Source organism: Staurois parvus, unplaced genomic scaffold, assembly GCF_062004578.1.
Source record: "Staurois parvus isolate SC_StPar_1 unplaced genomic scaffold, SC_StPar_1.0 ptg000147l, whole genome shotgun sequence".
NCBI classification, from domain to species: domain Eukaryota; kingdom Metazoa; phylum Chordata; class Amphibia; order Anura; family Ranidae; genus Staurois; species Staurois parvus.
In genome coordinates this window covers 134209-160286 of record NW_028317943.1, presented here as the reverse complement: position 1 = coordinate 160286, position 26078 = coordinate 134209, and the positions used below count along the sequence as shown (strand labels likewise).

Genomic DNA, 26078 nt, shown 5'->3' with positions numbered 1-26078 from the left:
GGGGTCTAGTTATTAAAATAAAGTTTGCTGTAATATGAATATTGGGACAACTAGCACAAATAATCACCGTATTGTGTCTGATATATGTATATCTATAATTCTCAGCTCCATCTAATAACCATAATGCTGTATTTTCTGGAAATACCTCAATCAGGAAAATACAGCATTATGCCCACTAGATGGCACTGCCAATCAAAGGAAATAAACTTCTAAAACACAATACAATGATTATTTGTGTCAGCTGTCCAGATACTTGTGATGTTCATACAGTGAATTTTTTTGATGGACCCCCAAAATAAATTTAACAAGCACAAGTTCTAGCTAAATGTGCATTGCAATGAATAATAGGATATATCATCATAAGTCAGATAAATATGTTAGATACCCTAAAGCAAATATGACCACTCAATTATTGACATATCATAACATGGTTTCTCTAAGTACTTTGCTTGCTACTACAGACCGTAAACCTACTTGATGTTGTTGATGCAGCTCAGGTTATGTCATTGCATGTCGTACACATGTGGCATATGCAAGTATTTTACTGATGTTTTTCATGGCAAACTATACACCTCAAATTTGTTTCACCCAAGCTAGGTATTATTATCAGGTTTGTTTTAAGGTTGAACTGAGACAGATTAACCATTTCTTTCCCAAAGCTCATCAATGCCTAGATCAGCCTTTCTCAACCCTGGGGTGCCTTGAGGTTTCTTCAGGAATGCCTTGGCAAAATTTCTAAAAACTGGCCAAAACTTGTATACAAGCCAGCGGGTGCAATAAGCCTGCCTTTGAGTTACACAGAGCAACAGGCTTTCATTGTGCACCATTTATGATCTAGCCGCCGATGTCCTGACAACCAATGACATCATCAGTTGATAAAGATAGGTTGATAGTTTGAAAACCCCACCCCCCTCTCCCCACTCCTCTCCATCAATGCTAGGGTCACATTAGCTCATTAATGAAGAGAAACATGGGAATACTAGTCAGTATCAGCGTGCAAAAGTGTATTTGCTTTGGAAGATTAAATCACCTCTAATGTTGGGTGTCCTACATGTGTGGATGTTGCTGCATTATATAAAACTATTAGAATAGTTTCCTACATTTTAGAATGGGGTGCCTCAGGCCTGTCCATAACTTTAAAGGGTGCCTCTGGAATGTCCAGAATTTTAAAGGGTGCCTTGACTGAAAAAAAGGTTGAGAAAAACTGACTTAGATATCAGTCATGCAATTGCTAAGTAATAGGTGATATACAGGGACTGCTTTTGCTGAAGCCTAGGGTGCCACAGTTGGTGGGGGATTCTTATTCACCCATGTCATGTCACCATGTACCCATGCAAAAACATCATTAATGGGACATAATCACCGCTCATGATGCCTGCAAACCTCAGTTCCGAGGTCTTTCCTGATAAGCGAATTCCCAGCATGCAGTGTTAATGGAGAACACAGTGCGGTCTATAGTGATGACAACATCAGTAAAAAAAATTACACAATAGTTTTCTTTAACTGCTTGCCAACCGCCCCATGTAGGAATACAGCGGTAAAGTGGCCTCTGTGTGCTGGATCACGTACCTAGTACATGATCTGCACGCCCACCGTCTTGCCTGTGCTGTGATTTGTTACAACACAAGCCGATCAGCGGGTCCTGGCCAATAATTGAGGGGCGGGACCTGCTGATTGGCTCAGTCTTTCACAGAACACCACTGTTATTGTAAACAATACAGAGCTGTGTAAATTGACTGGAGATCTTGTTTTTGTATTCCCTGCTAAGCAGGGGAAAAAAAACAACAAGATCCTTACTAAAAACAGCACACAGTACACACATTACACACGTTTAGGCACACATTTAACCCCTTGATCACACTTGTCAACCTCTTCCTACCCAGTGTCATTAATAAAGTAACAGTGCATATTATTAGCATTTAGCACTGATTATTAATGTCAGTGGCAGTTAGTCAGATCTCCCCCGAGTCAGTGTCAGATTGCCCGACGCACTACCGCAGTCCCATTATATGTTGTTGATCACTGCCATTAGTTGTATTAAAAAAAATTACAAACTATGAGATATATACTGGAATTTTAATTAATTAGACACTATAACTTTCACACAAATCAATCAGTATATACTTTTTTTTTAGCAAAGACATATAGCAGAATATTTGTGAGAGTTTGTGAAGAGATTTGATTTTTTAAATACTTTTATTGGATTTTTTTATAACAGAAAGTTAAAAATATTGTTTGTTTTGTTTCAAAATTATTGGCCTTTTTTCATTTACATTGCAAAAAATAGAAAACCCAGTGGTGATGAAATACTTTATTTGTGTGAAAGCTTTATTTGTGTGAAAAAATATTATATACATTTTGTTTGGATAAAGCATTGCATGATAATTGATAGTTAAAGTAGCGCAGTGCCGCACAGCAAAAGAAATGGCCTTTTCAGGTAGGGGGTAAAACCTTACAGAGGACAAGTGATTAAACATGCTCTAGACATAGCTTATTTATTTATTGTAAATATGAATGTTTGGTTTATTAAAGCTTATACGGCCAATCCCAAATATATGTCCACATATCCTCATTCACAATTCCATCAAGAAGTTTGCAGGAAGAAAGTGGCCAAAGGAAATGGCACTGTTTCTGGTCGAGGTTCATGCTGAGGTTGAGGCAGACAGTAGGTGAATGTAGTCAGTACACAGGCAGAGAGAGAAGAAGACAGCAGGCAGCAGTTGTCAAGGTCCAGGTGGACATTAAAGGCAGGCGGTTTACAAAAATAACAGAACCAGCAACTATGGCAAGAGATATGGGCAGCATCAGGGAATGCAACAGTAATCTCACAAACAAGGTAGCTGGCAAGTAGTTACAATTGCAGCTGTCACAAAGGAAAGAAGTTCAAATTCCCTCCTTGGTCTGGGTGCATGCCCAGTGCCAAGAACATCCGACATCCTCAACACACTGCACATAGCACAAATGTAACGTAGCATGCTTTATAATTCCGTGTCTGTGGGCCTGTATCAAGTGTGTCCATAGGTACTGCTTCTGTGTCTGCAGACTTGTTTCTGGCATGTCAGTATGGTACCAATTTCTGCATCTGCAGACATGTTTGTGTTCTTGTGGACATCTGATTGTGTCAGTAGGGTATCTATTACTTCTCTATGGAATTTCTGATTGTATCAGTACAACACTAAAGTTATAATTGCAGACACACTGCTGGTTGTAATTGCAATAAATTAGTTGTAATTTCACATGTGTAAATGAGAATATAATCTTACCATTAATATTGTGAATCTTGGCATGTTGGTTTAAGCAAAGCCTCCCCCCACCTTACAAGGTACCTAGTCCCCATGTTGAGGGGAAATGGTCCAATGGTCCTCATCACCACATCCTGTCCTTCAAAAATGGATGAGCGGGTTTGTTGGGGGGGGGGGGGCCTTAATTGAATCTGGAAGCCCTTTCAAATGAAAGTGCCTGCATGTATCCCCCCATCAAGAGAATGAGTTTGGTATACATAGTACCCCTTTTTACTCATTCGCAAAAAAATTTAATTAAAAACAATCACGGTGTGAAAAAGTTCCTTTTATTTAAAAGGAAAAAACAGTTTCTGCCAATGTAAATCCAACGTCAACCACTTTGTCCAGTGATATAAATCCTCATCAGTCATGCTGACCTGCTGCCTGAAAATGTTGACCTGCCAACATGATGACTGACTGCCCAATGATGTTCAGTAGTTCCTATCCCTGCTGCAAATGACAAATCTGTGGGGTCATCTGCTGGAACAGAACTGGGATTCTGGGTGATGCCATTGACCAAACATTCATTGATTCAGAATGCCTGGCTGGTTTGTTTACAAACACCAGGATCTGTCATTTTCTGGCAGTAGTGCTGGCTACAGGCTACAGCTGGGTGTTCAGATGGGTAAACTGACTAAATATGTCCAGAAGGAACAGGATGGGGTTGAGTCGAACTAATGTTCAACCCAAAGCTCATCCCTAACTATAGTGACCTTTACTGGTCTTACCAGCTATCAGAGAGCTGTGCTCACTCCAGATATGAAAACTACTCTCTGAATTTGAGTCCAGAATTTCACCAACACTTCAGTCTCTGTTAGAACACAAAATGATGGGGTGTGACATGCTTATGGTGCCAGCTAAATGTATACGAGAAGAGCTTTGGCCCTAACAAGAACCAACCATCCCTAATCTGCTAGAGGTCATCTCTATGATTAAGCTCTTTTTTGGGTGAAATATGTCAGAGTGAGACTTGGTCTGGGTGGACTTGTCTGTGATCTAGTCTTGGAATAATAAAGCTTTGTAAGGGCTGATGTCATTGGAGTGTATCTGACTTGCTTGTTCATTTCCTACAGTGCAACTAGCCGATAAAATACCTCTGCAAACATGGGCAAAAAAACCCCACACCAGGATTCTGTGAAAAGTCAGATTGCTGGATCTATTAAACACTACCTGGCCACAGTACCTAAAGAAATGTTGTAACCCTGCAACCAAGCCTCCCCACCACAAGGCTGCATGCCTGAAACCTCGAGGTGCCACTCTTCTATACAGAGTTCACCAGCATTCTCCTGCTACTTATTGATATCCATGGATGGTGCCAACTACAACCAATCTGAGAGGGCCAAACTGGTTAGAGGCCTACAGAAAATATGGATATTGTCATCATGCTACTCACCCTGGAACACACGCTGGAGAAGAAAACCACAGATGCTAACCCTAAACAGGACCATTAAAACGCTATTATTTCTACCCCAAGGGATACCATTGCTGTGACAACAGGTAGTCTTTGTTCCCTATTGTACAGCTAATGCCCTCAGGCTTTTACTTAATATTTCCTGCCTATAGCTTTTGTCTGGGAAAAATAATTACAGCATATGCTACATTTTTGCAATAAAATGGATGGTTTTCATGTGCTGCTCTATTTCCTCCATACATGTAGGAGAATAGTGTCATGGAACTCTATCCAGTGAACCTACAAGACACAGCTTATCCCATCTGGTCATAGCAGATATACTGATGCTACTGACTCAGTTAGTGACAACCCACCAGGAACTTAGAGCCAACCAGCAGCACACATAGCCCTGGTTTGCACATTTGTTTACTGTTTATTGTTTTCTTTTGTCTCAACATGTGCTAAGCCTCTTTCTCCTTAAATACCCTTGAGTCCCAGATAATTTTTTGTTATGATGCCGCCTCAGTGCCACACATTATATATTTTAGGTTTTGAAGTCTACCCTAATGTATTATAGATTTGATTTTTGGGGACAGATAAGGCTTTATTTTGGTAGCAAATTTGGATATATATGTTTAAACCCTTGTTTTTTTTATCTGGAATAAAAATTAACAATGTGAAAAAAATATTTTTCTATATATTTCCCAACACAGTGTTTACGTAACCACTTGAAGACCAAGCTTTTTTTTCTTGAACTTTTTGTTTACATGTAGCAATCAGTATTTAACATTATTATCTCTTTTTTAAGCAGAGGCTCTAGAGAATAAAGTGGTAGGTTTTGCAATTCTTTTATGCACATGGTTTTTGGGAAAAAATAAACTTAAATTTTTTTTTTTAAAAAAAACACGATACACAACCCAATTTGTTTTGTAAAATATAAACATTATGCTAGGGTAAGTAAATAGATACCAAACATGGTATCTATCCATAGGCGACACTTTAAAAGCCTTTACAGGTTACCACTTTAGATTTACAAAGGAGGTTTGGTGCTAGAATTAGTGCCCATGATCTGATATTGGTTGTGATACCTCACATGTGTGGGACGATCACTATTTGGACCAACACATGCATTTGCCTTTGCGTGCAAGCATGGGGGGAGGGGCAATTTAAGTTTTAAAAATTATTTATTTTTACACTGGAGTTTTAAAACTTTTTTAATCACTTATATTGCTGTCACTAGGAATGTAAATATCCCTTGTGACAACAATAGGCATATGACAGGTACTCTTTATGAAGGGATCTGGGGTTAATAAGACCCCAAAATTCCTCCTCTGCCCATAAAAGCATTCTACCACACCAAGGTCAGTGGGATTGAATGCTTTTCTTTTTTAAAAATTGTGCCGTGTATTTCCGAGTAAACTAGAAGTGATGTAAGGTCATAGAGCACAACATAGAGCCCAACAAGGCTGATCTGGTCTTTGTTGGGCTCTATGATCAGCTGACAGAAGCTCCAGCTGGTTGATTGGGACTCCTGGTGGTGCGGGAGATCCAGTTAAAGCCACAGACAGCAACGGGAGGGTGGGATGTCCCCTCCCACTGCTTGTAATAGCAATCAATCTCCTAGTTAGCTGCTTCGATTGCTATTACAAGAGAGATGACCATTGGTGCTAACAAATGGTATGATGATGCTTGCAGCAGCAGGCATCGTCCCGCTATAACGACTCAAATTCCAGCCACAAACTTGTACGTTTGTGCACCCCATATCTTTACCCAAAATAAAAGCAACAAAATCTGTTGATTCAAATGATATCCCAATTTGTGTGATTTTCATGTAATATAGTGAAATGTTAAAGCTCATTTATTCAACATTGTGATGCATGTAGGGGCAAAAAAAACTGGTTTGTGTAAATTGTTAGTGTAACATTAAGATACGATTAAGTGGAGCCCACTAGGGCACAAACTAGCTCCAGTGGCCACACCAGTGTCACCATTCCAGTGCAGTCAGCTAGTGTCCTTGATCATCGCCACCCCAGTACAGTGTTGCCAGACCAGTGCAACCAGCAACAGTGTTCCTATTTAAAGCCACACCAGTTCCAGTGACATCAGAACAGTGCAACCAGTAACAGTTTTCTTGATTGCAGCCACACCAGCAAAGCGTCGTAAGACCAGTGCAGCCAGCAACAGTGTTCCTGATCGCCACCACACTAGTCCAAGTATCACCAGACCAATGTAGCTAGCAACAGTGTTCCTGATCAACGCCATGCCAGTACAGTGTAATCAAGCCAGTGTAAGCCAACAACAGTGTTCCTGATCATCACCACACAGAGCCTGTGTTAACAGAAAAATGGAAGCCAGTAACAATGTTCCTGACTGCCACCACACCAGTTAGTGTCATCAGACCAGTATAAGCCTGCAATACTGTTCCTAATTGCAAGCCACACCAATCCCAGTGTCACCAGACCAGTGTACATTAGCAACAGTGTTCCTGATACTGAGCACCAGTGCCAGTATCACCAGAGCAGGGCAGCCAGAAAGAGTGCTCCTATACGCTGCTACACCAGTGCCAGTATCACCATAGCCAGTGCAGCCAGCAACAGTATCACAGATTGCTGCCACATCAGTACTGTGCCAACAGAGCCAGTGCAGCCAGCAGCAACGTTCCTGATCGCTAGCAACACCAATACCAGTGTCACCAAACTGGTGCAGCTAGCAACAGTGTTCATGTTCTTTGGCACACCAGTGCAGTTTTGCCTCTACCTTCCTCTTGAACTGACCCTGGCTTGTTTATTGACCATGTCTCCGCCTATTACCTGAACTGACCCATCTGCATGTCCCACATGGGCATTTTTTTTGCATGTCGGTGGGTGGCTAGCACCGTAATTGATGATGGGATTAAAACAAGGGACACTTTTGGGGATTTTAGTTTTTTAATAAAGTTTAGGTATCTTTATGTTTAGGTTACACTCATTTTTTCTTTTTTGTGAATGAGTAAGGTGAAAATTTTGGGGGGTATGTTTCTGCTGGATCGTCTAAAAAAAAAAAAAAAAAAAAAACACCTGTTCTTACCTGGAGACTATGGGGTTGATTTATTAAACCTGGAGAGTGCAAAATCTGGTGCATCTCTGCATACAAACCAATCAGCTCTCATTTTTTTTTTTAGTCTAAGCTGATTGACTACCATGCAGAGCTGCACCAGATTTCGCACTCTACAGTTTTAGGCTCCATTCTCCCTAGGGCATTTCAAATCTGCAGCGGAATCACCGCAATTCTTTTTAATGGCACCTGAAAACGTGGGGCGATCTCGCAAACAAATTTGCAGCACGTGCGACACCCAATAAAGGTTTTGGAACCATTTTTGGGCATCATGCACCTCACGATTTTGTTTGCGTGATCGCGGCGCATTTGTCAAGCAGAAACGCCCCGCGTTTTCAGATGTCATTGAAATGAATGGCACCTGGACATGCGATTGCGCATTTTCACATTGTCACAGTGCGTTTTCAAATTGCTGGCAGAATTGCAGTGATTCCGCCTGCTTTTTGAAATTTCCTAGTGTGAATAGAGCCTAAGTAAATCAACTCCTTTGTCTACTGGGGCACTCGGATCTCACTAAGATCTTCTCTAGGTCATTCATAAACCTCTTCAACCCCCTTGGAAGACTGATATCTATCCTATCCTGACCAATGTTTAACCACCTTATTTTCTTATCATGATCTTAGTATTGACATGCGCTGGTTTCCTATCCTCTCTGATCTGTTATTAGAAGTGATGTGAAATCACTCCAGCATGGACACAGACAAAAGCAAAAACACATTGCTGAAATGTTATTGCTTTTTGTTCATTCTTGTCCCAACTATTCCATCAATTCTTGTATAGGAATCACAGGGACAGAAGATAAGGAAAAATCCCTTCAATGGGATGAAAGACAGAAATAAACAAAGTTAGGCTTTAACCATTTCACTGCCTCTGATGTATTTCATATGTTGGCAGCAGCACAGGCACTCCTGGCTGCTATAGCAGCCAGCTGTCAGCTTTCTTTGTGGCATCACTTCCAGGTGTACAGTAATGTATCATCTGGACTGTCACACAGGGGAATTGTCAGCCCTCTTGCCACAGCAATACAAGTAAGTAAAGAAAATAGTGAAAGAAAAAAAATTAAAAACAGAAGTTTATTAAAATAAAAAAAACACCAAAAACTGTTACACGCAAGTTTGAGGCTTGACGTCTATTTACACAATGCAACCTCATCTTTTACATTTTTGCAGAAAGAATCTTATATTGTGAATCTGTGCACTAAAATTAATTTAAATGTCTTCATTACTGAAAATATGGGTTCGATAAACAGTTGCACTATTATTGTGTGACACTTTTATTCTACAGCATCTCTGTCAGAAAATATATAATGTTTTTGGGTTTTTAAGAGCAGTTCCAGGCTCCCCCCAAAAAAAATTAAAAGTCAGCAGCTACAAATACTGTAGCTGCTCACTTTTAATATGACACTTACCTGTCCAGGGATTCAGTGCCGTCGTCACCCGGGCTAGTTCTTCACTAGCCTCTGGGTTTCTGATGGCGGCACCTTCAGTAAGGGAAACTGGAAGTGAAGCCTTGCAGCTTCACAGCCGGTTTCCTACTGAGCATACACGAGTCGTGCTGCATCTTGTGATTGGTCCCATAGTCTTCTGGGACTTGTGAAGTGTCCCAGAAGACTGCAGGGGGAAGGAACTTCTGGCTCAGTTTGCCGCAGAGAACTAAACCGGAAGTGGGAGCGAGTACCTGTCAAGACCCCCCAAAAAAGTGCCAAATGTGGCAGTGTGGGGGAGGATACAAACAAGCGGAGCTTCCCTTTTTTGATAGAGCTCCACTTTAAGTGATCTTCAGGCCTAAAATTTTAAAATGTGTGCAAAAAAAATGCATGGCTTTGGCAGTGAAAGGTTTAAAAAAAATATGTCACGGTGACAGTTTCATGTTTTTGCTATTCAATTTCTTATCACAAAAGATGGAATCTGGGTGGGGGAATCACTATAGAGGCTCATTTTGTTAACATGGGATGTAGTCACATTACACTATGAGAAATTAACCAAAAAAAAAAGCTTCCTTGGCATACACATTTTTCCAATTCAGTACAATGGCAAGCACTCTGATTGGCCACTTTTGGTAGCATGTTTGATCTTATGTGTCTAGACCCAGAATAGCTGTATGCGTAGATTTTAATTAAAAAGTTAAATAGATACTACTTGTCTTGTTCATGGCAAATCTGCTCTCTTCATCATAAACAAGCACACCATGAATATTTAAGACTTTTCCCAATCTGTTTGCAAATAACCTGCTCTGAAACGTCCCCTGCCTCTCCACATATGTACCCAAAAACAGGTTAACCCAACATAACAAAGGTAAGGTAATTACCTTGTATATAAATTAACATAGTAAGGAGTCATTTTGGTATGTAAAATATGTAGTTCTTCTGGCCCACTATGAATGCCAACTTCACATGCATGAATATACTGTAGGAATATAAAATGTGTGTATCATAGATATGAGTAAATTTACTGTATATACATACAGTAAATTTACTCATATCTATGATACACATTTTATATTCCTACAGTAAATGTCACACAGGGAGTAAATTCACACCAGAATGCAGTTCTCTGATTGCTATATGTTTTTTAACCTCCCTAGCGGTATGATTATTTCCGATTTTTTGTGCTGAAAGCGGTACCATGTTTTTGCATGGAAATATGTAGTTTTTTATAGTAGGCTGTAAGAGTCTAGTAAACATCCCGGGTAGGATAAAATTTGAAACACAAAATCATAAATTATAATTTAATAAATGATCATAAAAAATAATATAATAATAAATTTAATTCAATAATATAATCAAACCAAAAACACTGAAAGTTGAAATACAGAGGCAAATTTGCACATCGCTGAGCAAAGTCGCAAAAGCGTTTTCAGTGTCTGATGACGAATTTCCCCACGAATCATTATCACTCAATTCTGCAAGTGGTTCTGATTTACGATTGCTGTTCTCTAGCTGGTCTAAAACCGATTTTGACGTAAAGGGACGCTTTTTGGACGCCATGGACTTTTCTAAGTTTCCAGGCAGAAAGAACAGTCAAAATGCAGGCAGGGCACAGGACAAAGCACTCGGGACAAAATGTATGTGAAATGCATTGAAACAGCAATGTTTTACTATGTAATAATCTTTTTAAAAATTTCAAATTTGCCGCCGGTTCTGGCGCCCGTACATCCCGACGTCACAGGGACTGGAACACGGAAGCCGGATGCCGGCATCGGCCAGAGAAGATGGCCGGGGACGCTGCAGGGGACACATCATGGGAGCGAAGGACAAGGTAAGTGCTGCAGGGACTCCCTGAGCAACGCCGCATGGTAAGCCCGAGTGTAGCTCGGGGTTACGGATCTTGGTACTCAAATTTTACCCCGAGCTACACTTGGGAACACCGCTAAGGAGGTTAAAGTAGCACGACTACTTTTTGGTGCTGTTCGGCATGATTTAAGCCCATTGAAATTATTTGAAATGAACACCTTCCAGGGGTGAATGGAGAGGTGGGGAGGTACTGATGACCCTGGAAGGCTGCATCTCCACTGCACATGCTGAGCTATTGCGGCACCAGGACTTGCAAAATCTCTTCTGTTTTATTGTAGTGCTGCTACTGAAGCAAATAGGAACCATCACCTAGACCAGGACAGATACTTCCATCACAACCCTTAAAAACAGTTGTATTGTTCCCACAATCAACATTTTACTTCTTATTACTTTCAATATAAGTAGATATTTTTATTATGTGCTGTTAGTAATTAAACAAATGCTGTGTATTGAAACAAAGTTTTAAAGGATAGTACTGTGCAAATGTTTTAGGCAGTTGTGAAAACATACTGTAAATTCAGAATGCTATCAGAAATAGAAGTGTTAATAGTTTTTTTAATTTATAAATTAACAAAATGGGAAGCAAATGAGCAGAAGGAAAATCCAAATCAAATCAATATTTGGTGTAAACACCACATACAGCATCAGTTCTTCTAAGTGCACTTGCATACAGTTTTTGAAGAAACTTGGCAAGTAGGTTGTTCCAAACATCTTGAAGAACTAGCTACAGGTCTTCTGTGGATGTAGGCTGCCTCACATCCTTCTGTCTCTTCACATAATCCCAGAAATACTTGATGATGTTGAGATCAGGGCTCTGTGGGGGCCAAACCATCACTTCCAGGACTCCTTGTTCTTTTTTACACTGAAGATAGTTCTTATTGACATTGGTGATATGTTTGGGGTTGTTGTCCTGCTGCAGAATGGAAGCAAAGGGGAAGCCTGTTTAAAGGCCCCCCACACTCATGGGATGGTGTCTCTATAGCTGTGGGTGAGGCTTCCCCTGCAGGACAATTACGAGTGGCTCCGCCCCCCCAATGACGGAACTGACAGATTGGTCACTGCAGCAACAGGACGCTCCGGCCCCTCGGCACCTGGGACAGCTCCAGGCTTGTCACAGGGATGGCGCGGCACACCACCACCGCAGCTTCACCTTGGGAACAGCGAGGCACACAAGCAGCTGCAGATGGCATCAGTCTAGATCAAGAGGCACAACAAATTCCAGTTGTGTGCTCTCCTCACATGGCACAAAAAGCAGTTCAGAAGGATGGTGAGTCTGCTCAATTTCAAAGTCTTACTGCTTTATCCACATCCTTAGCTTCCCTACTTGATAACTTTTGGGTTAGTATGCCTTTAGTTTATAGCTCTGTGCCTCCTGTCACTGCTGCAGCTGTTTGGAATTCTGCTGTCTCTCCTAACATCTGCAACACTAATGTACTGGATTCTGCTGTTAGTAATAATGTTTTACCTGTTCCTGATCTTAATGCTGATGTCACCTCCCAGGATTTATCCAATATCCCTGAAGTATGTTTGAAAGAGTCCATGTCTTGTGTTTTATCTCCACTAGGTTTTCATTTATCTTCAGGGATCAAGGATAAAATCTGCCCTGGGGATTTTGTTGACTTGTTATCTCTCCTTCCTTCTACAAAGGAATTTTTACTTAAAAATGACAAGAAAGATGACAAGTCAGAGGAGGACAGATGCAGGCCTGTCACTCGTGATTTAATAACTGGTTACAGGCTTTCTGTGTATATCCTAGCATTATTTGTGAAAAGCGCCCTGAAAAAGCATGGGATTGTTTTAACATGTGGCCATAGTATTGGAGGCTTACAAAAATTTTGGAGGGATGGCATGGTTCTTATACGATGAGTCCTTTCGGCAGAAATTGGCGGTTCACCCCAGTTTATGTTGGGGATGTAAAGATATTGGTTTGTGGTGGAATCTTTTTCTACCCCAACACCAATTCATCAATAAACAAAACCCCTCTGCAATAAATGCGTCAAGTTACAAAAAGGGAATCTGCTTTGCTTTTAATGATTCCCAGTGTAAATGGCCCGGCTGCTGCCGCTACCATCACGAATGTGAATTCTGTGCAGGATCACACCCTATTGCCAAGTGTTTAAAAAAAAATGGCATCCGCAAATCAGCAACCAGGAAAGGAATTTCATTCGAAAATCTCTCTCTCCTGTGAACCTGTGAAGAATGCTTCTGTGGCTTCAGCAATACACAGACAAGCAGACGGTGCAGCTGATGTTTGAGGGTTTTCACAAAGGTTTTTTGCTCCCTCCTCTCCAAGGTTTTGGCCGTACTATTGAAAAAAATTCTAAAATCAGTTTACACATTTCCTAAAGTGGTTAGGGATATAATTTATAAGGAAATATAAGAGGGTAGAGTAGAGGGCCCATTTCCTGACCCTCCCTACAATTTTAGAATTTCTCCTTTTGGGATTATTCCAAAAAAGGAACCCAATTGTTTCAGACTGATTCACCACTCATCTTTCCTAAAGGGAAACTCTTTAAATGATTAGATAAGTGAGGAGTCAGCTTTGGTACAGTATTCAACTTTTGAGGATGCTTTTGAAGAAAATCCAAGAAGTGGGCTTTGGTTCTTTCTTGACAAAAGCAGACATTACATCAGCTTTCTGATTGCTTCCCATCCACTCAATATCTTTTAATTCCCTAGGCTTCTATTTTGATGAATGCTTTTTCTTTGACAAATGTCTCCCAGTGGGTTGTTCCATTTCTAATATAACCAACTGTGATCAATCAGCACAATCACACGCCCCAGCTAAATCCAAAATACTATTAAATAGCTCTTTGTTGCTTGCTGAACACAAAAACAGTGGATTCCACCTCACTATCTAAATATATTCACAAATTACTAGTGCAGCGCAACTCTCTAATTTAATAATTGTTAGAAAACATAAATGCTCCTGTGAAAAACATATACAAGTGATAAACTAAAGAGTCCATTAACAATCCCCTCAGTGACATATATTACTTCTGTGAATATCTTCTTCTTTAGTAATAGTGATCCTCCACCACACCAGGTGAAAAACCTGCTCACCTTAAGAAAAGAAAATATGCGCTCATCTGTGTGTACTCAACTCCTCAGTCACAGTGACATATCTTCTTATTTCCTCTCACCTTCCACTCACTTTTGCATCAGGCAAAAATTGATCTCATGCAACAGAAAGCCCGAAACATAGTGCTCTCTGTATAACACTTTATTGTATCCCCCACTAAAATAACACTTACAGATATAAAAGTATAAAAAACATAAAATGTGTATCCACATCCAGTTCACTGCTCCGCTAGCAAGATAGTGGCGGATGGGTAACACAGTACTGGCTCCTCCTTCACAGAGGCATTGCACCCCCCCTCAGGGCTTCCTCAGTCGGTGGAGAGTCGTTCTAACACAACCTTTGTATAGCCACACATTCCCCCAACTTGTGTCCAATTGGTCATGGAGACCCAGGAAGTGAGTCATCATCTTTGGGCGGAAGTACCAATATTGGCCTCTTCTCCGCCCGTGAACTGCGAACGCACCACCGGAAGTACCCCGGCGGCCATCTTAAGTGAGGGTAATAGGAGATTCCCAGAGAACACAGGCACTGGCAGTGCATCATCATCCCTGGGTGGAAGTGCCAATACTGGTCTCTTCTCCACCCACGGACTGCACACACACCACTGGAAGTACACCGGCGGCCATCTTAAGTGAGGGTGACCGGAGATTCCCACCAAACTCTGGCAGAAAACACTCTCTCCCATCCTCCACACAAAAGACCAGACGTCTACACATTAACCTACATCAACCCAAGCTACCTCTCTAAAACCCTGATACATAAGAACATAAATGATGAATAATATGCATTTACCCGGGCTTTATCATTACAATACCTGACTTAAATACATCAAAATGCACATGCACACAAGAATATATACCGACTAAAACACCCAACTATTACTAATAAACAATTTAAATCAAAATTAATATTAAGACCCCTAGGCGACAGAACCTTGGTTTCAAAAATCCAAAAGGATTCCCTCTGACTCAAAAACCATATAAAATGACCTCCTCTTCAATGTTTATTGACTTTTTCCACCCCCCCAGAATTTTAATCCTGTGGGGTCTTTCCCATAGACTTCTCTAGAATGTTTAGAAATACTATGTTCCTTCTTACCTTTCTTAATATTATTAATATGTTCCCTAATCCTCTGTAAAGGTCTAGAGGTACGCCCAACATACTGAAATGAACAAGGGCACTCCATCATATACATCACTCCTTCAGTGGTACACGTGATGAAGTCCTTCAATTTATTTTTGCTACTATTTTGAGGCGTTTGCAACATTTTTGGAATGGGTGGTTCAGATTCGTTCTGGATCATCTTGTACTCTTCATTGTTTAGATGATTTTCTTTTTCTTGGTAGTTCGTTCCAGGAATTTCGTAATCTCTTGACTACTTTTTTGAATACTTGAGCAGACTTCAATATCCCTTTAGCACAGGAAAAGACTATTTTACATACAACTAATATTATTTTTCTCGGTATTACCATAGAGACGATCTCTATGGAATTTAGTTTTCCACGGGATAAGGTTGAGAAACTTTCTTTGATGATACATAGGTTGATAAGAAGAAAAAAGGTCTCCTTAAAGGATATGCAGAGCCTTCTAGGCCTTTTGACATTCGCAGCTAGGATGTTGCCAATCGCCCGTGTTTTCTCTAGACATTTTTATTTGGCAATTTCCGGGTTAAAATCCCCTTCACATATCAAAATTACTTCAGATTTATGGGAAGAGATCTTGGTGTGGTCCCAATTCTTAGATCATTTCAATGGAAGAGCAATTTTACAGGAACCTTTTGTTTGTGATCAGGATTTCCTTTTATTTACAGATGCAGCAGAATCAATCGGTTTTTCGACAGTTTGGAAAACCCACTGGTGCTCAGCGCTGTGGCCCTCCACATGGCATTCTAAAGGTTATATTAAGAATGTGGTTATTCCTAATTTTGGTAGCCATAGGAATTTGGGGTGAATTTTTTCGGAATAAGCGTATCCTTTTTACTGACAATAAGGGAGTATTACCGTATATACTCGAGTATAAGCCGACCCGAATATAAGCCGAGGTACCTAATTTTACCACAAAAAACTGGGAAAAACTATTGACTCGAGTATAAGCCGAGGGGGGAGGAATAGTGCCCCATCGTTGGTGTCAGTGGGGGGAGGAATAGTGCCCCATCGTTGGTGTCAGTGGGGGGAGGAATAGTGCCCCATCGTTGGTGTCAGTGGGGGGAGGAATAGTGCCCCATCATTGGTGTCAGTGTGGGAGGAATAGTGCCCCATCGTTGGTGTCAGTGGGGGGAGGAATAGTGCCCCATCATTGGTGTCAGTGTGGGAGGAATAGTGCCCCATCGTTGGTGTTAGTGGGGGGGAGGAATACTGCCCCATCGTTGGTGTCAGTGGGGGGAGGAATAGTGCCCCATCATTTGTGTCAGTGTGGGAGGAATAGTGCCCCATCGTTGGTGTCAGTGGGGGGAGGAATAGTGCCCCATCGTTGGTGTCAGTGGGGGGAGGAATAGTGCCCCATCGTTGGTGACCCCTGCTCCAGCCTGGGCTCGCTCGCTCCCTCCCTCTCCCATGGTACACACTTACCGGTCAGATGTCTTCCTTCTCCGGCCGCTCTCCTCCTCTTCATTTGCTCGATCTTCGCGGTGCCGCTCGGCTCCTCCTCTCCAAGCTCCAGCTCCTCGCCGGTGATTGGCCGCCGGAACTGTAGCTCAGGAGAGGCACACAGGCGCCCAATCACCGGCGAGGAGGTGGAGCTTGGAGAGGAGGAGCCAAGCGGCACCGCGAAGATCGAGCGAGTGAAGAGGAGGAGAGCGGACGGAGAAGGAAGACATCTGACCGGTAAGTGTGTACCATGGGAGAGGGAGGGAGCGGCGAGGATTGATCCCGGGGGTGTGTCCAGAGGACAGGGACGGCATGTCATCTGCAGACGTTGATTCGAGTATAAGCCGAGGAGGCCGTTTTTCAGCACAAAAAATGTGCTGAAAAACTCGGCTTATACTCGAGTATATACGGTATTTGCCCTTAATTGTTTGGCATCTAAATCCCCCCCTGTAATTTCCCTGATAAGGTGCTCAGGTACCTCGTTTTAAAATGTCTTTGCCTTAACGTGGGTTAAAGATAAATATCTACCAGGAAGACAGAATGAGATTGCGGACTCTCTATTTTGTTTGCAGATGCACTGATTCAGGTCCCTGTTTCCAGCTGCAGACTAGAAGGGAGTCCTTTGTCCTCCATTTCTATGGGATCTAATCTAAGTCTGATTGGGACCAGCATTAGGAGATTCATTGCCCCAGAGGCAGAATTTTCTACGTGGCATGGGATTACCCTCTTTAGAGTACTCAGAGCAGCTTTTATTGCAATTTCTTAAAATTTTGATGTCCCAATCTTTATCATGGGCTCATATCAACAATATTTTGGCAGGTATTTCCTTTTTTCAAAAAATGCATAATCGCAGACACTCATTATTATACTGTTCTCCAGCCCTTTGAGAACAAACTGCCTCCTGCGATAGCCAGATATTTCAATTTTTGACTCATCAGTCCAGAGGAACTGCTGCTATTTTTCTGCACCCATGTTTTTATGCATAGTTGAGTCACTTAGCCTTGTTTTGACATTGAGGTATGCGCTTAAGCTTGAAGTCACAAATTGAGACATATGAAAATGATGATTACTAGCTCCTGCTTGGTATAATTGGTTACTCATACACCTGACTCTAATCCTACAAAATCCCTGACTTTGTGAAAGTGTGCAAGTTTAAGTATTGATGATGGTTTGAAGCCACAGGGTAGTTATGCCAAATATTGCTTTGATTTAGATTTGCATTTTGTAAATTGATGAAAATAAACATATAAAATATATATTTCTGAAAGCACTTTACAGCATTTCTTCACTGCTGCCTAAAACCTTTGCACAGTACTGTATATCTAAAGCCAAAACGTTTTTTTCGTTTTGAATAGAGTAGGAAAGGTTTGATACCTATGTAAGTTGTTTTTTAACCTATTTCCAGTTGAAACAACAGGAAATGCTTACCAAAATGGAGAAATCTTGTGTTAGTTGCTACCTCAACAAGTGTCCCTATTGGAACATTTTACCCCTATTACTGTTTTGGTGTCAACTCCAAACTTTGACTTTCAGTCCCATTGAAAATGGTTAATAGGGCAAATAGAGCGGGCTACTGTTCCCAGCATGGAAACTGGCAGCAATAAAAACCAGGCAGGGGTGCTAACCCTTGCTTATTCTATACAAAGCTAAAACATATAATGCTTAAGACTACTTCCTCATAAAAGGAAAGTAGAATTGTTAGGCAACATCTGGCTTTCAATACTCCTTGCTGGCTCTTGAGGATTATATTATTTTCATGTATGTAGTCTTCTCCACAATATTAATAGAGCTCAGTAGAAACTAAACTTACAGGTCTGCAGTTGCTAGGTGATGACCTTGATGCCTTTTCAAATACAGATGCCACTTTAACTTTGTGACAGTCCATTGGTAACAAGCCAGCAACTAAATAGAAAATGAAAAGGAAATAGTTGCTCTTAGCTTTTCTAAGCCTATGGATGTAAGACATTGCAAATGGGTACTTTATTCACATTATATGAAAGATTGTTTCTGGAGCATTTTAACTTTAAGTCACTATGCTGCATTTGTCTGCCACCCTTCTACTTCATTACCACCATTTGCTTTACTGTGTATGCACAGAGACATTGAATTGGTTTGTTATCGCTTATCTCTTTGTGCCCAGTGACCAACTGTATATTCTCATCTTTTAAGAGGACTGACATGCTCAGACATCTTTCTGCTTTTAAGATATTGAAAGATTTTTGGGGAATATGTCTCTTGTTTTAGAGACCTGCTCTTCATATTGATATTTTGGCAGTCCACTTTTCCTCCTGAAAATGAAAATAGACAGCGATACACCCAAAGCAACAAAAATAAAAAATTGTTTCAACAGCTACTCTAAATGCATAAATATGTGCAAAAAAATATAATATGAACAAGACAGCGCTAAAAAACCCCACTATTAATAAAAGTGACAGCAAAAATATAAATAAGAAAGAAAAAAAAAACACAGGAGCGAATTCAAATAATTGCATAAGAAACTTAAAAATTAAAAGCACCCAACAATAGTGTTCATTTCACCATTCACAAAAGAAAGTTAAAAAAATGTGCTAATAGTATAAATCCAATAGCCCATGCAAGTGCTGCACTCCAAATGAAAAATGCTGCTCCAAAAGAGAAACAAGTGAGAAGGATCCTCAGCACACCCTTTGGATGGCCTTTACTCACCTGAACCACAGAGGTATTGTGCTCTAATCCTAAAGATGATGTTCTTCCACTCCTCTGAACCCACTAGGTTCCACAGATGTAATCAGCCACAGGCAATAAGAGGAATATTCCTCCACTCCTCTAGACCCACAAAGCTCCACTTCAATAAGTGACCTGCTTGGCCACAGCACAATCGCTCCCTTCTCTTAAAGGCTGTGTCTTTGTCAGAGAGAAGTGTGAAACCCAGCTGCATGGGCACTACTTCATTGGAGGACTCGGGCCCAGGCGACATGGAAGGTGAGGGAGGCATGGGTGAGAATGCAAATCTCAGGGCCAAATATACAGAAGGCTTCCGCTAGCACTCCTTAAAGGAAGGTCTCCCTCGGAGTCTGGTATCAATGAGAAAGGCAAACAAGATTAACTCCTCAAGATTCTTAGGTATATCTCGAGCTGCAATCTTATCTTTAATGTTATCAGAGTGGCCATGGGAAAAAGCATCCATGAGAGCCTCATTGTTCCAACCAACCTCTGCTACCAGAATATGTAATTCAATAGTGCAGTCGGCAACAGTTCTCGTACTCTGTTTAATGGACACGAGGTAATTGGCAGCAGAAGTGGAGTGAGCGGGAATATCAAATACCCTTTTAAAGGAGGCCACTGACTCAGGGTAATTCTCGACAATGGGTTTTTGTGTCTCCTAGAGAGGGTTTGCCCAAGCCAAGGCTTTGTAAAGCAAAGAAATAATGAAGCCTACTTTGCTTCTGTCTTTATTTATCGCCGGGTGCAGCATCTCAAAATATATTCCAACCTGGCTGAGAAACCCTCTGCAGTGAGCTGGATTGCCCCCAAACCACTGGGAAGGTGGAGCAGAACCATAAGCATACCACAACCAGAAGCATACCTCTTACAGTGGTAGTATCAGAAGCAGCTGCCTGAACCAAGATACGAACAGCAGCAGGGACGGCTTGCAACACTGGTTGTATCGGAGCAGTCAGGGTAGGAGGATCCAGATGAGCAGTTCGTAATGCTATGGCAAAGGACCATTTTTAATGCCATGGCAAACTGATCCAATCAGTGGTCCTACTCATCCAATCTGTAAAAAATATTCCAGTTAGGTGTGTCATGATCGCGGCGTCAGACCCCAGACCTTCTCACCAAACTCGTGACCGAAGGACTAGCCGATCTAAAACCACAATGTCACGTGCATAACAATGCTACACCCAGCTGCACCGTGCACAATGATTTTCCAGCTAATTGGACCACAATCGATGTACCGGCAGCCTGAGCAATTGTTACTGGGTCAGGTTAATTACACAACCCTTCACACTGCCACCACCTCCTTTTTGTACAGAGAAAGAGGAAACTCGGCAATATCACACTTTCAGAAGGAAAGATTTATTACTAAAAGGTCAAACGGGTGCAATAAAAATATTTACAAAAAAGATGTAACTAAGATATATATATATATATATAAACATACAGAGCCTAACAGCACAGCAAAGAGATATCAGAGAGAGGTGAAAGGGTTAAAGTACTCGGCAAAGTCCTGGGTTAGCAGATCCAAGTTTCAGAGTGAAAGGGCACGGGTCTCCCCAGGTGGTACTGATGTTAAAATGGGAGACGTCTTCAACTTCCACTCTTAGGCCTGACAGCCTATTTTGTAGTCCCCAGCAGAGGATGTCTCTGAAGTCAAGGACCAATACCCCGTTTAGGGAGTGTAGGTATGGGTGGATACCTCAACTAGAGCCAAAATCTCCCATAACTCATATTTTGGCCCATATTTTTCCAGCTGCACAAGTGACATTCCACCCACGGGTAGATTATTATGCAGACACGTCTGAGGATTGATTAGATATGAATTATGAAATTATACACTGTACGGTTCACGAGATCTACTTTTATGTTTTCCTATTTATTTGAGACAATGCGAGTGATCTATCAAACTGTTCGCCTTCTCGTGGCCAATCTGACGATAGGTCCGGTTTTTATGTAAGTCTCTCAAATTCCAAGATATGAGACATAGGGGAGAAATGGATTTTGAAAAGTGTTTATCTGATTCTGTCACCTACACTTAGTTAGGTTTATTAGGTTGGAATCTCTTTCAACTCCTGGGAAAGCTTGCCTTATCTCTTACGAGGTGTTACAATTTGCAGGTTCATTGGACAGGGAGGCCCCGACTCCCTTGGGGGGCTTTATAGCTCCTATGACCCTCCTGTGACATTCCCAACTCACACACATATTGGCCAAATGTCGCTGGGCCTCTCTAAGGAGGGGGGGGGAGAATGAGGGAGAAATATATTTGTCAGGATGGTTAATCCCTTTGCCAAGATGGAGATTGAAGCCAAAATGGTTGAACCACGTCCATCTCTGGGTATACGCTGTTACAAGGCGGACTACCTGCATCTTCTGAATTCATGGCCTTTGTGTAAAGTCAGAAACCATAAACCAGGCAGAGACAGAAAGTGCGGTTAAAATCACACCTTTAATTAACTAACACAGTTCAGGAACATAGTCAAAAACAGAAGCCAGGGTTTGGATGCCAGAGTGGGTACTCAGACGAGCTGGGGTCAGGAAGCCAGAAGTCAGCGTAGCCAGGAGAAAAATACAGGAACAGGAATGAGAAGAGAAGTCAGCCAGACCGAGTTGTACACAGGAACACAGGCAGAAACACACTGAAGTTTATAGACTACACAAGGACAAGATGGAACTAAACAAGGCTGCTAAAATAGCAAAAAGGGCTGGCCTAATGAGGCAGGTACTGGTATCCAGGTAAGCCACTGTGGAGACTTTGGTCCCTGACAGCTAAGCAGCTTCTGAGCACCGGAAGAAAGAGATGCTCATTAAGTAGCAGGAGCCCAGTCTTAACAATCTGGTCTCCCTCAGTAAACAGAACATGGAAATGCAATTATTTTAGTAAATATAAACTGCTAAATACCTTTTTTCATGAGCAGCATATAGCAGTCTTGTGACTTTTATCAGTGTCCAGCCGAGCACTGGTTAAAACATGAAGGTGGAGTTTTAATTTTGCTCTCACTGTCCTATGAGGCTGCATGACCCCTGACCCTCTGTCTTGACAGTGCTGATTGACCATGTGCTGATCACATACACCCTCCCAAAGGAAAAAAAAAAATCTCTAGCAATACACACTAAACTGAGCATGTGCAGAGTGACTACTAGAGCTCTGTACTATCAGCAGATGGATTGGTGACAGTAGAGGAAGGGAAGGATCAGAGAAGATGGGATCATACAGCCTTTTTACACAATGCGGAGGATTAATCTTACATTCCACAGTCAGTATAACAAGCATGCTTTTTTGTATATACAGACTGATTTTACTTTTGTGGGTTTAGTAACACTTTAAGTAACTTGTTTTTAGAGCACTGTTGCTGTGTTTGAGTTGTGCACCTAATGCCTGGTCAGTGGGAGACTTTCACTTGCAACCCTAAAGCTGTTGGTACCTCTGATTTACACACTCTCCTTAACCAAGCCCTCATTTCAACACCTTGAACATATACCCACAGGCGTGGGCAGTGATTTGACTTTCTTTACTACTGCACATTGTGCATTGGAGCAGTCGTTCCTTACGGGAAGATGACTCACAGATACGTGCTTATGACCAAATCCCTGCCGTGTATGCAGCAACTCTAGACCAAGCCTCATGCACACTGGGCAGAACAAAAATTTCACTTTTACATGTGTTTGGCATTTATTTTTTCAGCCTGTAAACTCATCTGTATGTTAGCCTATGTGTCCTTGCACACATAGGCCTTTACAGGCATTTTAAAAAAGGGAGCATTTACAGACTGAAAAAAAAGTCACCAGAGCATTTAGGAGAGGAGCATTTGGGAAGGAAATTGACTGAAATGTGTTTGCATAAACGCACATAAATGCAGAAAATCACAAATTACAGCTAGATGCGTTTGTACGTTAATGCATTCTAATGGCCAGAATATTGTAATATTCTTGCAAGTAAAATACATTAATGCTAAATAGGCAAACATGCATAAACATACATGAATACGCATAAACACCTGGCTTTTACCACATTTAAGCAGCATTCCTCCTGCCGCAAACACTCAGTGTGCATAAGGCCTAAATATCAACAAATTGGGATGTCCATTGAATGGGAAAGGACTAGAGTGGCAGACAGGGAACCTGCCTGACTACACTCAGATATGTCATGTCTACTGCCTGGCACTCGATCACCCTCACTAGGTGTATAGGGAGCCAATTTCTTCCTCTCCTCGGATGCTGAAGTGGAAAATGGAGCAAAAGCTGGGATTCAAGATGGAGCACAAATAGAGACTAATATGCGTGTAAAGACTTGTTGAATTCACTATTCTTATCTGAAAAGAAACCTCCCCCCACATGATCTATGCAACAAACAAATAATCCAAGGACTACTACAGCTACAGTCTTGATTCCAGCATTGTGCTGTGGGTAAGGTGCACTGCACTATGGGAATGTCATATGTTTAATATGTTTACAAGGTTTTATTTTTTTGTACTTACTATTCTGGTATGGTGCAGTTAAATATGATTTACTAAATGTGATCTGTTGTTTAGGAGAGATGTTGCATGCCTGCTGGTGAGAGCTTCTTTTTAGCTGGGTGATGACATGTCTAAATGCCCTAAGGGATTGGTTAGCCTAGAGAACCTGGCCCTGTTCACCAAATACTCCACCATTTGGATCTGCTGATGGGCATGTGGATGTGTCATACACCTAGCAAATGGACGAGGAGTAATGATTGTTATTGCTACTCTCGACATTGCACAAGCCAACTGGACTGCAATAAAGTAAACTTTATATTTAGGCCCCATTCACACTAGGGAGTTTTGAACATTCAGCTAAAATAATGAATTGCAGAACTGCATGTTCGGGGGCTAATAATTTTAATGGCATCTGAAAATGCAGTGCGGTTCTGGCAGGTTTATCACGTGATAAATCGTGCTGCGATTGCAGCAAACTGCATTGTGGTACACGTGTCCCCCAAAAGAAGTTCAGGAACTTTTTTTGGGGGGACACGATTTATTGATCTATCTTACATAGTGACAAAGTTAGTCTGGCTGAAAAAAGACAAAAGTACATTTAGTTCAACCATGCAATAAAAAAAAAAGTTATAATCCTATACCCACAGTTGATCCAGAGGAAGGCAAAAACAACAACAAAGCATGATCCAATTTGCTCCTGCAAGGGAAAAATTTGTTCCTGATCCCCTGAGAGGCAACCAGATATTCCCTGGATCAACTTTACCTATAAAGCAGTGTTTCTCTCTAATCACCACCCCAATACAATCACCTTGTCATTACCAAATAAGGAGTATAAAGCAAAAATGTAAGTACTTAACCAGTCTTTATTAGTCAACCCAGCACAGACATCCATACACAAAATGGAATGTTTCACACAGAATGACACTCCAGAAACCTCCCCAATGATTCAATGGGAGACTATTAGTGTGTCATTCATGGAAAACCTTTAGCAGTGATGTCCCAAATTAAAAAATGCAGTCAAGTCCACATTAAGGAGCTGCTGAAATACAGTGTTCATGTATTTTGTGCAACAACTACATCAGTATTCAGAAGATATATATTTTTCAACCAGTATATTGCAGTGTTTATAAGTTTGTAGCTGTACCTATGATATATACTGTCTTTTCTCTGAATTACGTTTTCTGTTCTGTAGGATTATATACAGAATTTCTAATAGGAGTTGATATCTCAGATAAGTAAACTTAAGGGAACTCATAAACCAACACATTTTTAAAAATGAAAACGAGAACACATTTGCTGGAGGAACTTAGTAAAACAACTAGTAAGCACATTGTATTCAGCCAAAAGTTCTTTACGAACCAGGCAACAAGAAAGGAAAACTCCTATCATAGGTTTTCCAGGCCAAAAGAGCAAACATGATGGTCCATACCAGGGGCGGACTGACCATTTGGAAACTCGGGCACTGCCCGAGGTCAGTAGGAGACCCCATGAGATGCCCCTGGTACCTTTCTCATAGGCTTTTTTGAGTTTGGGCAAGGACACAGGGGCCCCATTTATTTATTATTTATGTATTTCAGGTACTTATATAGCACCGTCAATTCGCAGTGCTTTACATATATATATATTGTACATTCACATCAGTCCCTAACCGTCAAGGGGAGTACAATCTAAGGTCCCTAACTCACATTCATACATACACATACTAGGGCCAATTTAGACAGGATCCAATTAACCTACCAGCATGTCTTTGGAGTGTAGGAGGAAAGGAGGAAACCGGAGTACCTGGAGGAAACCCACACAGGCACAGGGAGAACATGCAAACTCCAGGCAGGTGATGCCGTGGCTGGGATTCGAACCAACGACCCTAGTACTGCCAGGCGGAAGTGCTAACCATTAGCCACTGTGCTGCCCATGATCCCCTATTGCCTGGGATCCCCATGAGTTGTCAGTCCGCCCCTGGTCCATACCATTCAAGACACTACTGGCAAAGCACATAATAAATGCAACAATATTGTGCAACTGTTTCAATCTTACTATAGCAGATTGTATAATCTCCACTCTCCTCTTCCATGGCACACCCTGTCCAAGTCACATTTACAACAGATCCGTGATTACCTTTTGGCCTACATTAACCTATCTACTGTATTTTGGAATTGACAGCTGTACTGCTAGAAGGACCCATCACTTCAGAGGAGGGCATA

At 41.4% G+C, this 26078-nt stretch overlaps 1 protein-coding gene across 1 annotated transcript in view; it reads right to left on the bottom strand.

The window, feature by feature from the left end:
- The window catches only part of LOC149464701 (uncharacterized), a 106568-nt gene that overhangs the window by 19569 nt on the left and 60921 nt on the right, over positions 1 to 26078 (bottom strand). The window lies entirely within an intron of this gene.